This window comes from Dioscorea cayenensis, chromosome 4 (assembly GCF_009730915.1).
Source record: "Dioscorea cayenensis subsp. rotundata cultivar TDr96_F1 chromosome 4, TDr96_F1_v2_PseudoChromosome.rev07_lg8_w22 25.fasta, whole genome shotgun sequence".
Taxonomy (NCBI): Eukaryota; Viridiplantae; Streptophyta; class Magnoliopsida; order Dioscoreales; family Dioscoreaceae; genus Dioscorea; species Dioscorea cayenensis.
The window spans coordinates 14,724,666-14,738,788 of record NC_052474.1 but is presented as its reverse complement, the minus strand read 5'-3'; the positions used below and the strand labels follow the sequence as shown (position 1 = coordinate 14,738,788).

The following is a 14,123-nucleotide window of genomic DNA, read 5'->3' as shown; positions in this document are numbered from 1 at the left end:
GCACAATGAAATCTCAAATAGGAGTAAACCTACTCTTCTTCAACTCAAACCTAACATGGAGGGCTACCAACACCCAATTTCTCTGTGTGATGATACAAGTATCCCCTTCTAATCCATTCATGATCTAACACATGCGAGCAAGTCACATCTATATGCATCACTCATAAAAGAGCCACGGATTTCTCCTTAGTGTAGCACTTAGCATGAAAACAATGGATTAAATCTTAAAATAACCCAAGCATGGAATTAACAAGTAATCATCCAAAACACATGATAAAACCCCCCAAGGTTCACCAACACCTAGTGGCCTTGGGGGTCTAGTGTGTCATCATCCCACAACAAGCAATACAATCAAGTAAAACACAAAACAAAAGCATAAATGACACTCCCTAGATGAAATGGTGGAGGAGGAGGTAGAGAATGTGCTGAATGACGCTTCCCCGGCCAAAGGAATGCCGAATGACACTTCCTCTAGCCGTGGGTCTCCTTCCTTCTAATCGTGGTTGATCTCCCCTTTGAATGATGTTGCCTTCTCGCCTTGAGAGCCCTTGACCTTGGCCTTTGATGATCTCCTCGTTTCCTTGCCCTTCTTCTTCTTCCCAAGGTCACTCAAAGCCTCCCAAGTAGCCTCTCTAAAATCTGTCCAAAAATAGTCCCTTGTTCTGCCCTAAAAGTTAGCTTTATACCCCTCATGACATACGGGTCGTATGGGGGTCGTATAGCACTCAAATAATCTAGATTCGTGCTCCATACGGGGTGTATACGGGGTCTATATGGCCCCCATATGGCCCCATACTGGGTGGTATGAAATTGCAGTTTTTTTCTCTTTTCGCCTAAATGATATCTTCTTATTCTCCATGGCTTTCTTATGCCCTACAAAGTAAATAGTAGATGATTAAGCGCAAAACGGGCATCAAACCTCACAAAATACATGCAAAGTGAATACGATATATATATGAAAACACCTACATTTAGACACTTATCAATCTTCACCATCGAGTGTCGATAGGGCTCGATGAAAGACGCATCAACTTGGAAATTCAAAGAGTGAACAGTCTCCAGTTCCTTGCTTCTTATCCAATCACGCAGGTACTTTTTATTTCAATTTTTTCTTGTTCTTTTAAACTTAGGCTAGTTGGATCATGGAGATTATATGGGGTGTTGCTAATGATTTTTCTTATTTTTGCATTAAATACATTTGATTTTGAGCTCTAGATTTTCTAAATTTATGGCATGTTGTGTTAATCTCAAGTTATGCTGTGTTTTGGGTATTGCAATGTGTTTCTCTTTTTGTTTTTGAGAAAATTTTTCTTTTTCTCTAATGGATATGATCATATAGCTTTTCTTTTCCTATGTCTAATCCAAATGATGCAAAGGTTTAAACTATAAAATGTGACAAGATAGACTTCTTCATATCCTACTTAAGTTATGAGCTAAAAAAAGGTAGATAAAAATTGAATTAAACTCTCTCAGTTTTTGGAAAAGACAATGATAGCATTGATGTGGGACTCACATAATTTTTGAGTTTTTTTAATTGTCAACCTTTGTGTTATTAGGTTGGACTATGTTTTATTATAGTTTTTATTATAGTCAGTCTTTGAGTTATTAGGCTGGGACTCACATCAAATAAGGAAATCCTTCGCAATAGTAGCAATAGATGCTATCAGTTTTTGAGTTTTTGTTATAGTCAGTCTGGGTTGGACTATGCTTTATTACAATGGCCATTTTTTCTTTTCCTCCATTTGATCCAAATAAAGCACAAGTTTAAATTATATAAATGTGACAAGCTAGAAAACTAGGTGATATGTTGTTGAAAAAACAACTAGAAAATTACATTGAACTCTGTTTGGATGTGTATTCATTAGTCAATTGAGATATTATAGCTATGAGAATCCACGCATATGTGAACAAGGTGATACATTGTGCCATATAACTTTGGGACTTGCATGAGGCTCTTTTGCAAATACAACAATATTGGCACCAACATTAGTTCGATGAAGGAAGAATCTAAGATGACCACAAGAATGGAACAATGATTTTGATAGGTATCAAGAAACTGGTTCAACAATATTAGGATCCAATATAACCCATTCTAAGTTTTCTAGTGCCAAATAATGGAAACATGTAGATGAAGAAGAAATTAAAGATTATAAAGTAGAGTATATACAATAAAAACTTGGTACAATTATCATCTTGTATGACAAAGGGAGTTCAAGAGATAGGAAGTAGTGTAGCATGTAGAAATTGTTTATCTAGGTGCCCATATAATGACAAAAGCTCCAATGACAAGCTTACATAACTTCAACCATTTAGGCACTAACTTCTAACTTAATTTTTATTCATTTTTAATTTATTGCTATTATAACAACTATTTTGTTTCATTTCTTTTCTAGGCTGGATGTGTTGTGAAAACAGAATGTGAAATCCATTATATTATAAAGACTGCTACTCAAGGAAGTGGTAAAGAAAATTGGTGTGGCTTAAAATGAACATAGAAGATGAAAAGTATACTTTGATAATCTAGAACATGTTTCGGTAGATTTTGTGGTTCTCTCAGGCAAGTATGACACAATTAGAGATATTCCTCACATTCAATGTACAATAGCCGAAAAACAATGTAAACTGAAACATTTCATACAGCTGGAGTTTTAGGCACAATAACAATTTTGTTTCATTCTAAGAGGAGGGGATTAAGTCTCTCACTGATACTTGCCTATGGCTTTAGCTGTAATGGAAACAATGTAGCCTATGTTGTTGGAAGCCAAGCACCATTAAATGCTTATGGTTTAAACAAAAGGCAATTCACAATAATTCCATTACAAGATCGTCCAGGGCCAACAATCACTTCATCATATACTTCTTCACTTGGCTTCATAATCCAAGTTATATCACTAATACATATAATAATAATAAGAATTACAGAATTTTCACTAATATTGCATTAGATGTTATGATTTGTAGGCTGCAGTCCTACCAACATCATACCCTTGTATGTTGTTTGAAGAGATAGCAACATATGAGTGGCCAAATGGTTACTGGGTTTTATAGGGTTGATTGACAAGATGATGCATTTGATGGGATTAAAAGCTAGCCAAGCCATGGTGATAAATGTAATGGGATATGATGTTGTGATTTAAGGCAATACACTGATATTAAATAGACTGATAGCAATCACACAACATAACTTTCTCCAAGTAAAGCTACCATTCCGTGAGATTTAGCTCGAGGAGTTACAAAACAACCAGTTTGAGTAATATACTTCAAAATAAGAAACAGATTCACTATAAAAAAAAAAAGACATAAAGTGCTAACTTAACTGACAACAATTAAATAGATCACAAAACGGAGGAATTAACTATTCAATATTTCGTGATTTAGATCTCTACGCTGACCACCGTAGAACCACCGGGGATACTCAGAGCACCGGACTTCTTTCTTAATCTCTCTTCTTTCTGTCCCTTCCTCTTCTCTCCCTTCTATCATTATATTCCCTCATTTCTAACTCAGCATAACTATTTGACTAACAGTCTTCCATCACATGCCTCGCTTGTTCCTAGTCATCCACCTGTCAACATGTGATGAATCCCTAAAGCCATGTATTCATTTGGCGTTCCCTGCCACTCATTTGCCATCTCATCCCGTTATTAGCCTCTTCATTGGGTGGTGAAGATCCTTTTTTCTTTTTGACCAGTCGCACCTCCTTCCTCTCATGTGCTAGCTGTTATAAGCTGACTCCCTTGGCACCTTTTTCTCCTTTCTCCCTATCATTTTTCTTCATCTTCATAGCATTACTCCCCTCATCAAAACTGACCTTTTTCCCCAAGGTCAAAGGCCGAATAATCTTGAGTAAATTGTTGGGTGTTCTCCCAGGTAGTATCCCATAAAGACAAACCAACCCACTGTACTAGGATTTGCGGAATGGATTGGCTATTGCGCAATAGCTGCCTAACTTGAAGAATCCGATGAAGTTGAAGCACAAGGCCTTTATCATTTATAATAAATGGATGAGTTGATGTGTTTGCAATGGTTGAAAGATCCCCATCATATTTTATTTAGGAGGGAGACATGGAAAACTGGATGTATTTGGGAATAAGCAGGTAAGATAGATCGATATGCAACTGAACTGACCCGGTGAGAGATTTGAAAAAGGCTGAAATAGCGCATGCCCAACTTTTTTGTTCTTGCGCAATGCCACAAAATGCTACCAATATGGTTGCAATTTAACCATACCCAATAGCCTTCGGTGAAGTAAATGTCTATCCTTTTCTTGTCAGCTAGGCGCTTCATTCATGATTGAGCTTTCAATAAGTTGTAATGGAGCTTCTAGAGAATGGTATCCATGGAAGACAATAACTGAGCAAGTTCAAGGGGGTTATTATCATTGGAGTTATATGGAATTAAGCTTGGTGGATCACGTCCATAAAGAATCTTGAAAGGAGTCATACCAGTACTTGTATGGAATACTGAATTGTACCAGAACTCAGCCCATGGAAGCTATCTGGTCTACTCCTTGGTATTTTCAAAGACAAAACACCTCAGATAGGATTCCAGGAACTTGTTTAAACTTCTGATTGACCATTCGATTGAGGATGATAAGCTGAAGACATGGCCAGTGTGGTACCTATGGCCTTAAATAAAGTCTTCCAGAAATTGCTGAGGAATATGCGATCATGAACACTAACAATGGTTTTTGGGACTCCATGTAACTTCACAATGTTGTGGATGAAAACCTCAGCCACAACTGAGCTTGAAAAATTAGATTTAAGGGGAACAAAGTGAGCAAACTTGGAGAGATGATCCACAACTACAAAGATGACTATAAAGCCTTTAGATGAAGGTAATGTGGTGATGAAATCCATGGAGATGTCTTCCCACACTTGTGATGGAATAGGAAAGGGTTGCAGAAGTCCTCCCGAGTGTGTATGTGTAGTTTTGGCATGTTGACATATAGAGCACTGTTTAACAAATTATTTAACATCATGAAGCATACCTGGCCAAGAAAATTACGAGACTAGGCGAGAGTAAGCCCTCAAAGAGCCAGGATGTCCTCCAATTGAAGTGCTGTGGAATTCAAATAAGAGTTTATATCTAAGATTACAATCAGCAAGAATAAATAGCTTCTGATCTTTCCACAATAAATTATGGCACCAGGAAAAACTGAGGTCAAGAGAAGGATCATGGTGTAAATTGTAAATTTTGTTTAAGCAAAATGGATCCTGTTGTTGTATTTGTTGCTGTTGAGACCACAGTGTGCATTGCATCTTAGTAAAAGCCAGCAGAAAGCTCCTGGACAAGGCATCTGCACTGACAATTTCCTTACCTGGCTTATATTCAATCTGGAAATCATACCCTGATAATCTAGAACATGTTTCGGTAGATTTTGTGGTTCTCTCAGGCAAGTATGACACAATTAGAGATATTCCTCACATTCAATGTACAATAGCCGAAAAACAATGTAAACTGAAACATTTCATACAGCTGGAGTTTTAGGCACAATAACAATTTTGTTTCATTCTAAGAGGAGGGGATTAAGTCTCTCACTGATACTTGCCTATGGCTTTAGCTGTAATGGAAACAATGTAGCCTATGTTGTTGGAAGCCAAGCACCATTAAATGCTTATGGTTTAAACAAAAGGCAATTCACAATAATTCCATTACAAGATCGTCCAGGGCCAACAATCACTTCATCATATACTTCTTCACTTGGCTTCATAATCCAAGTTATATCACTCATACATATAATAATAATAAGAATTACAGAATTTTCACTAATATTGCATTAGATGTTATGATTTGTAGGCTGCAGTCCTACCAACATCATACCCTTGTATGTTGTTTGAAGAGATAGCAACATATGAGTGGCCAAATGGTTAGTGGGTTTTATAGGGTTGATTGACAAGATGATGCATTTGATGGGATTAAAAGCTAGCCAAGCCATGGTGATAAATGTAATGGGATATGATGTTGTGATTTAAGACAATACACTGATATTAAATAGATTAATAGCAATCACACAACATAACTTTCTCCAAGTAAAGCTACCTCTCCGTGAGATTTAGCTCGAGGAGTTACAAAACAACCAGTTTGAGTAATATACTTCGAAATAAGAAACAGACTCACTATAAAAAAAAGACATAAAGTGCTAACTTAACTGACAACAATTAAATAGATCACAGAACGGAGGAATTAACTATTCAATATTTCGTGATTTAGATCTCTAGCTGACCACCGTAGAACCACCGGGGATACTCAGAGCACCGGACTTCTTTCTTAATCTCTCTTCTTTCTGTCCTTTCCTCTTCTCTCCCTTCTATCATTATATTCCCTCCTTTCTAACTCAGCATAACTGTTTAACTAACAATCTTCCATCACATGCCTCGCCTATTGCTATTTGTCCACCTGTCACCGTGTGATGAATCCTTGAAACATCTCCTTTCTCCCTGCCATTTTTCTTCATCTTCATAGCATATGATTCATGGGATAGAAGAATAACTTTTGATAAAGAGATGAAAACAATCACACATGCATATGATCCTATGCTTCCCAGAAAAATTCAATCATTTCAAAGAATTACTAAGAGACTAGGGGATATTGTTCATGTCAAGGTGTAGGAGCACATTAGTTCATCTTCTAGGAGGGTGAAATGTATGTTTAAATCCTTCAAATGGTGTTTGCAATCCTAAAAGTCAAGTGTTTGATGTGAGTGGTGATCAACCTCTAGTACATAAGGGCCTATATGTATGTGATAGCTCTTTAATTCCATGTCTAGTAGGTATAAACCCAATTGTTACAATTACTATAGCATCAGAGTACTTAAGCAAGCACTTAGTAAAGGAGGTCTAGAATATTAGAAACCGATGCTCTTAGAATAATTATAGGCTAATTTTATAATCATACATTATAGGCTAATCTTACATAGTACATGCATTATAGGCTACTCTTACAATCATACACAGGCTTCAATGCGAATCCAAAGGAAGACATGGGCATTTGATTAATTCTTATAGGATGAAAATGCCAACTAGTGTGGAACTCACATCAAGGATTATTTAACAACAACATCAATTGGTACTATCAGTCTTTGAGTTGTTGATTTTGTCAGTCTTTGAGCTTTTTGTGTTATTGGGTCCAACTATGTTTATTATAAGGCCAGTCTTTATTGTTTCTTAGTAGTATTAAGGTTATTTACTAGGTAAGGACATAAATACTATTGTTATATTTTTATTTTGAAAGGAATTTGAGTTTTTATAACCCATGTTTTATGAAACTCAATACTATTACTATCGCTATATTTTATTTTGAAGGGAATTAGAGTTTTTATAACCCATCTATTATGAAACTCTAATACTATTGAAAAATAATAAAGATGAGGCCTTGTAATAAAGATAATTCAGCCCAACAAAACAAAACTCAAAGACTAAAAATAAGTACACAACAACTTAAAGACCGACTATACTAAAAACTCAAAGAGTGATTGCACTCATTGTTATTACTAAGGATTTTTTTTTTAAAGTTATGTGAGCCTCACATCAGTCTCTCCGCTTACAAATAGATTTCCCTCTAGTCAAGTGACATTTACTCATTATTTGGATAAATAGATAAATACTCACCATAATGTCTTAGACATTCTCATATTGTTTGGTAACGCAATCACATAGGCATTATTATTAATCTTCTTCTTCCACTACAAGAAAATAGGATTGAAGCGGCGGATTTTTTTTTTGCCACTATAAAGTGCATTTTAGCCACTATAGACCCATTACGGTGGATATTAAATTTGCCACTAAAACCTCAGTCGAAATAGATTTTTATACAGCTATAGCGGTGGATTAACGGCGGATATAAAGTGTCACTATAAATTCTAGAAAGATTTATAGCTACAGATTTAGCGATAAATTCTTGGCAGATTCAATCCGCTGCTACCCCCTCTTAGCCCACCCATTCAATATTCATTTTTTGAAAATAATATTGAGCAATTATCTCAAATTAATACTCAATCATCATATTCATACCGAAAACATTCACAAACACAAACCAAAATTAACAATAAAATTATATAATAACATTTATTAATAAGAATGTTTATGTACAAAAAGGTACAATGTAAAATCAAAAAGTATTTATATACATTTTCTTTGAACAAAAAAATCAAATACAAAAAAAATTGTGAAGATTATTGTAGGTAAATAATTCACAGTCATGCAATTATTTCCCCAATAACATAGTAGTACGAGATGCACTTCAATATTATCACAGCCCAAACTCTTTCAGGAAATCAGAGCTATCAACCGGTACCTAAAAAGAAGAAGATGAACAAATGTTTTTAGCTTAAAAATAAGATTTCATTCACAGTTAATGCGTGTAGGTTACAATATCATACATTTAACGATGATTACTAACTTGTTAATAATCTTAAACAAGCATCACCAAAGATTTGTAAACATAAATAACACATATTTCTACAAGATTAATCTGCTGTCAATTTGTTTCTACGCATCAGCCAAGTATTGCACCTAAAATTCAAGAAAAGATCTAATTTGCAAACATAACAGAAAGTTTTGATCCAAACCTTATAAGCAATTTCACTAAATAATTCAGAAACTGCATCAAATAGTCATTGTTTTTCAACAAAAAGATTGAAAATTGAACATCAACAACCGAATATTACTGCATTCCTTCATTTCAAAGCTCCAGCACAAGATCAATGAAACAAACAGGCAATTACAAGAAAGCAAATAACAAATGCAAATATGATGTCAAACAGTAATCATATAAATCATCAACAGAACTCCAAACCATTCTTCAAATATAGAAACCATTAATCAGCTTCTAATTCCACAAGAATCCATCAAACACGACATAGAAACAAAGGGCATCCGATCTTCAGCAAAAAAAAGTTTACCTTCTTTCTAGGTCATCAAAGAGCTGTCTTTCCAGATTGGATTAGAAAGGGGAGAGAGATGGAAGGATTGGAAGTCAGTAAAGCTAAGATCTGGAGCTTCAAATTGAAGAATCAGGATAATTTTGGTGCCCAATATAGGGCTTTTCTCCTAAAGATGCCTTCTTATGTACCTTCATGAATGTGCACTTTTCAATTAGTAATAGTTAAACCAGCATTGGTAAAGGCAAACCTTGTAGAACAGATTGGCCTTATTAACTATGCTAACAAACTTGATGCATTTGGGTATATGCAAAACCTCCATAAGATCCGCTTGGACTTTATAGGTGTAATCACTTGTCAAAAGGCCCATTACTAATGGATGTCAGCAAGCATAAATACTTGACATCAAAATTGATAAGTTTTCATAGTAAAACCTACAATCAAAGCAAATAGAGGAACATTAGGAAATTGAATCTTCAAAATACCAAGATTTTAATTGTCAGGGCAAAAATCATTACCCCATTGACTATAGCAATGTGCCTCCTGGATTTTGAATCAGAAGTCAGTTATAATTAGCTTGCATTATAAGATGAAAATAATAACTTTCTTTTACCAAGATTTAATTTGATACCTTTGAGGAGACAGAACGCTGCATCAACTGACTCCATCTTACCAACAATCAAGGCTTCTGGAGAAGGAGGAATCTCAAGCATGTGCATAAAACAGGCTTATTTGGGCCCATCATTAATTCCTAAGCAATCATTGGCACAAGTGCATAACCAATTTTCCCTATAATTTTTTTTAAAAAAAAAAGACTTAACTCACAGTCATCCATTACCAAGCCTGGAGAACTTCATCCTTTCAGTCCTAAATCAAGCAAACATTTAGATCAATCATCACTCCACAAGTACAAAATTTCTAACTATAAACAATCAATGGCAAGGAAGCGAGCATAACAAGCCCCCAAGTACTAGAACATAGTAACTTAAACAAACTGTTAGGCATGATTGCGATCAGTAGCTCGAGTTCTTTACCTTGGGGCTTGAGTTTTTTTCATAACATTAGAATATCTCTCATTCCAAGTTTTATGTACCAAGCTAAGAAGATAATAAAGGAAAAACAGGGTATGAAGCAAAATCCTGCATAAAAAAAATTGTGTAAGACACATGACCGTATTAATAATGTGAGTTTTGATTCAATTCAGATTTTGTGGTATCACCTGTTTGCTAATAACTAATCAAGGTCTGCTCCAATATTTCATTACAATCTATATGAGACTCATTTTCAATCTTATCAAGGAATATATATATATATATTTATTTATATAAGCATCAGAGAAATAATATATCATATTGATGCTCAACTAATCATGCAAACTATTAACTCATATATAGCACCAACAAATATTTTAACAGAATTGGAAATATTAATAGAAGACACGTCATGCAACAAATAACCAAAACAAAGATCATTCAGAAACACAAATCCACATAAAGTTTTCATCAATGAGATGTCCTCATTTTAAAGAACAGCGATATACCGAGCTTAAACCTGAAAAAAAAAAGCACTAAGTATTAAAAACACACCATGGTATTACCAAAACAGGAAAATATTAACAGAAATCTCACCCCAAAAAAAAAATTAGAAATACCAATTTTGGAAACTTAAACCATGACCTTAAGTCTTAGACATTACATCTGTAAAGTAAATATGAATAAATTAGTTTATGTTTGTATATATAATAAATAAAAAATTTTCCCAAATGAATTGATTACCCATATAAGCTCTATGATCTTCATCTTCATCTTCATCGGAATGATAAGATCTGATATCATTATTTTGGAAATGAGATGTACAATTCATATACAAACAACGAAATGAAATCTTAATTCCTAGCAAAAACAATTCAAAAAGATCAATAATCATATCAGAATCTGGACAGTAATTACAACAAATTAGTTGAATTCTACTTACAACAAAGACACTACCTCTGAGAGCGGCCCAAGAAGCTTCAAATGCCAGTTGTCCACTACAAAATAGAAATCATGCAATAAAAAAAAATCAAACAATTGATTTAAAAAACAAAAAACATAAAAAAAAAACCCACGAATTGAAACCCCAACAAAAAAATACAAGAAAAGGCGAGATCGAAACAATGCAACAACAAAACCCTCATTCCTCCCCAACATCAATCGAACCCAACGAAATCAAAATTCTCAGAATCATTAAATAAATGATAAACTAAAATAGCACCGATCAACCAGAAACCCCAAAAATTTAATTTAAACAAAAAAAAGGAAAACCTAAAAACCTAACACTAATCCGAACCCCTAACAAAGGAAAAGGAAATAAGAGGGTGAGATCGAAGTGACCACAACAATACAAGATGAAAAGGAATCAAAGAACATAGAAATCACAAGAGAAGCAATACCTTGAGGGAAGAGAAAGGGATGGTGGGGGAGAAGAGAAGGCTACGTAGGCGATCCAACGCAGAGAAACACCGAAGGTTCTTGAGCCCACACCGTCCAACCGAGCACGAGTGAGAGAAAGCAAGAGAGAAGAAAGGGCCAATACGCGAGAAAGAAGAACTGGGCCATAAGCGAGAGAGAAGAACAGAAAGAGAGAGGATATTATATATATATTAGTATAATAATCTACTTATATCATAATAAATGAGGATTAATTCAAATGACATAGGCTTAAATCACATAAATAAGTACTTTTGAATTGATGGATTAAAATAAATAATATATATACGTAAGCCAAGTCATTATATTATATTAAAAATAGATTAGATTTTGGAAAGCATCTCATGCAGTCATGTCATACTTCCCAATATAATGTCATACTGCTCAAACAAAAGTTATTTAATTGGTTTTTTCACATAACCCCTCAAAAATTAATTTTATTAAAAAAATTACAAAATTATATTTACAAATAAAATTTTATTTGAAAAATTATTTAAAAATTATATAAAATCTTAAATATATATTATTAATAGCACATAATTAATTAAAATTAAAGACATTAATAAAAACATGAATGAGGGTATGTGTGTATATGTAAAAAAACAAATTATACATATAAATTTAGCAACACATATAAAATCTGCCACTAAAATTTGTCTCTATAGCCAACTTTCTTGTAGTGTTCACCTCGTATGGCCATAGTTCTTAGCCTACAGCTTACTATAGCTTCCAACATGAAACCTTTTCTTGTGTAGGAAAACCATGACCACATCACTTTCTTTATATACCTTCTTCCGCTTTATGCAAATATACATATTGTTTGTATATTGTATTAGTTTTTTCAAGCTTCTTTTGACGGAAGAACACTCCTAGTAGCACCAAAGATGACATTTTTAGCTCCCTAATATATAAAGTTACACCAATGCAAATTTTAAACAAAAGAGAGTTATGTTAGACGGTTTTGCACATTCCAATCTTTTGATCAATGAAAATGCATATCAAAAAAATATTCCCACATTTCATCTCACATATTAGATCAATCTAAGAAGGAGTGGGAATAGAAGGAAAAGACTACTTGTCATGGGATGGTGTGCATGATAAAGATGACAAGTTTGGAGCTGGGAGATATTTTCTATTTTTGATGATAAAGCACTTGCCTTATTTTGTTTTTGTACATTATATAGTTATCAAAGTGCATTAATGACAACTATGTAAATGAATGTTTGAGCTCATATAATTGGAGCATGTGAGATGATAAGAAGCACTTTGAAGGCTTTTGGATGGACTCATCTTGTTGTTTACTAAATACCAATGCAACATTATCAACATGGACTCCACCATCGATCTCCTTTTCCAGAACAAAATTAGTATATATTAATAATGAAGGTAATGAACTTGAGTTCCTAGCAATAAGGTAACCTAATCTTATGGTACAAGGGAGTACCATAAGACAACCTTGCTTGAAGGTTAATTGTCCATAGCAACAATAATGAAGAACCATAATTAAAGCATCAAAACTTAATGCTTAGGCTTTGATTTACATTAATATATATATATATATATATATATAGGATGGACTAAAAGAGAGTTATGGCTCTTGCATTGTGTTTCTCACCATGCCTCCGTATGAATGGAAAGGAAGTAGAGCAAGAGATTTGGGATTTTACGAAGCATTAACTTTGTTCTAATGTCTAAGAATGTCAATCTTCCTTGGTTTCACCACTTAAAAACTTTGTTAATTAATGTTAGTGGATTCATTAACTCAGTAATTAACATATAATAATGGTTGTCGGACCTTGTTGAAATGTTTATGCTAATTGAGTGATAGCACCAACCCATGCTATTTGCTTTTGATAATAACTTGGTTTGAAGATTATAATAATGTATCTTATTTAGCTTCCCAACATGGTTAGCATCATCAATTAATCACATCAATCTCCAATACATCCAAAATAATAAAGTTGATAATTAGTTGAGATTCAAGACTGCTTTTTTTTCATCAATCACCATTAGTATTTGTAGTTTGAAGTTCAATTTGGAATAAAAACATGGATTTGCTCCATTGAAGAAGAGTGCAAGTCTCAAAAGCACATTGAACAAAACTGCTCTAGCTTCCATGAATCAATGATGTGGCATAGAGTTTTAAATCTTATTATTTAGTAGGAGTAAGTTAAATAGAATTTTAAAAACTGGAATGGTGTGATCATACTTGGCACCTAGAATCTGCACTTGTTATACTGCTCAAACACTAGAACTTCGATGGTGCATCATATTATAGATTCTGATGAGCATCTTATCTTCAATCCCTGGGAATGAACTCAAAATGCTATCTGTCAACCTTTCTTGTCTCTTATGGATATTTAATTTTTCATTGACATAGCCTAGCTTCTTTAGTAAAGTGGATATACACCCTCATTCATGTTAAATCCCATTTATGTAATCAATTACATGTAAGGGTTTTTTTTTTTGGTGGAAGAAAATTTGGTATAAATTTGTATTAAAGGTACATATGTGGTGCTAAAATGTATCAATATTTATTTTAAAAAAACAACGGTGCTTAAAGGTACAATATTGACTCATGGTTTATATCGTGTCATGGTTCATTTGTCCCTTTGTAAACATAGCTATTATTAAAATGAATGCGGAAAGAAGTTAAACATATGCTAGGCTTAAGGAAGGTCTTTTGACCAATTTCTTACGAGATATAGATGAATTCCTCAGATCTACAAAGATGCATCCTAAATGCATGGATGGGATCAAAATCAAGTGTCATT

The 14,123-nt window shown here is 34.0% G+C and overlaps 1 long non-coding RNA gene across 8 annotated transcripts; it reads right to left on the bottom strand.

Moving 5' to 3' along the window:
* Nucleotides 1–8,108: 8,108 nt before the first annotated feature.
* On the bottom strand, nt 8,109–11,486 carry LOC120257861. 8 transcript variants are annotated; one of them, XR_005535919.1, is made up of 10 exons: nt 11,313–11,486; nt 10,870–10,910; nt 10,657–10,706; nt 10,510–10,578; nt 9,916–10,432; nt 9,720–9,748; nt 9,513–9,632; nt 9,400–9,424; nt 8,903–9,315; nt 8,109–8,295 (listed from the first exon to the last, which is right to left on the bottom strand). It is a non-coding gene; the product is annotated as an uncharacterized LOC120257861 (long non-coding RNA). The 8 variants fall into 8 exon arrangements; XR_005535915.1 differs by having other exon boundaries at nt 8,903–9,072; nt 9,198–9,315; nt 9,513–10,432; XR_005535918.1 differs by having other exon boundaries at nt 9,720–10,432.
* Between the last annotated feature and the right edge of the window lie 2,637 nt (nt 11,487–14,123).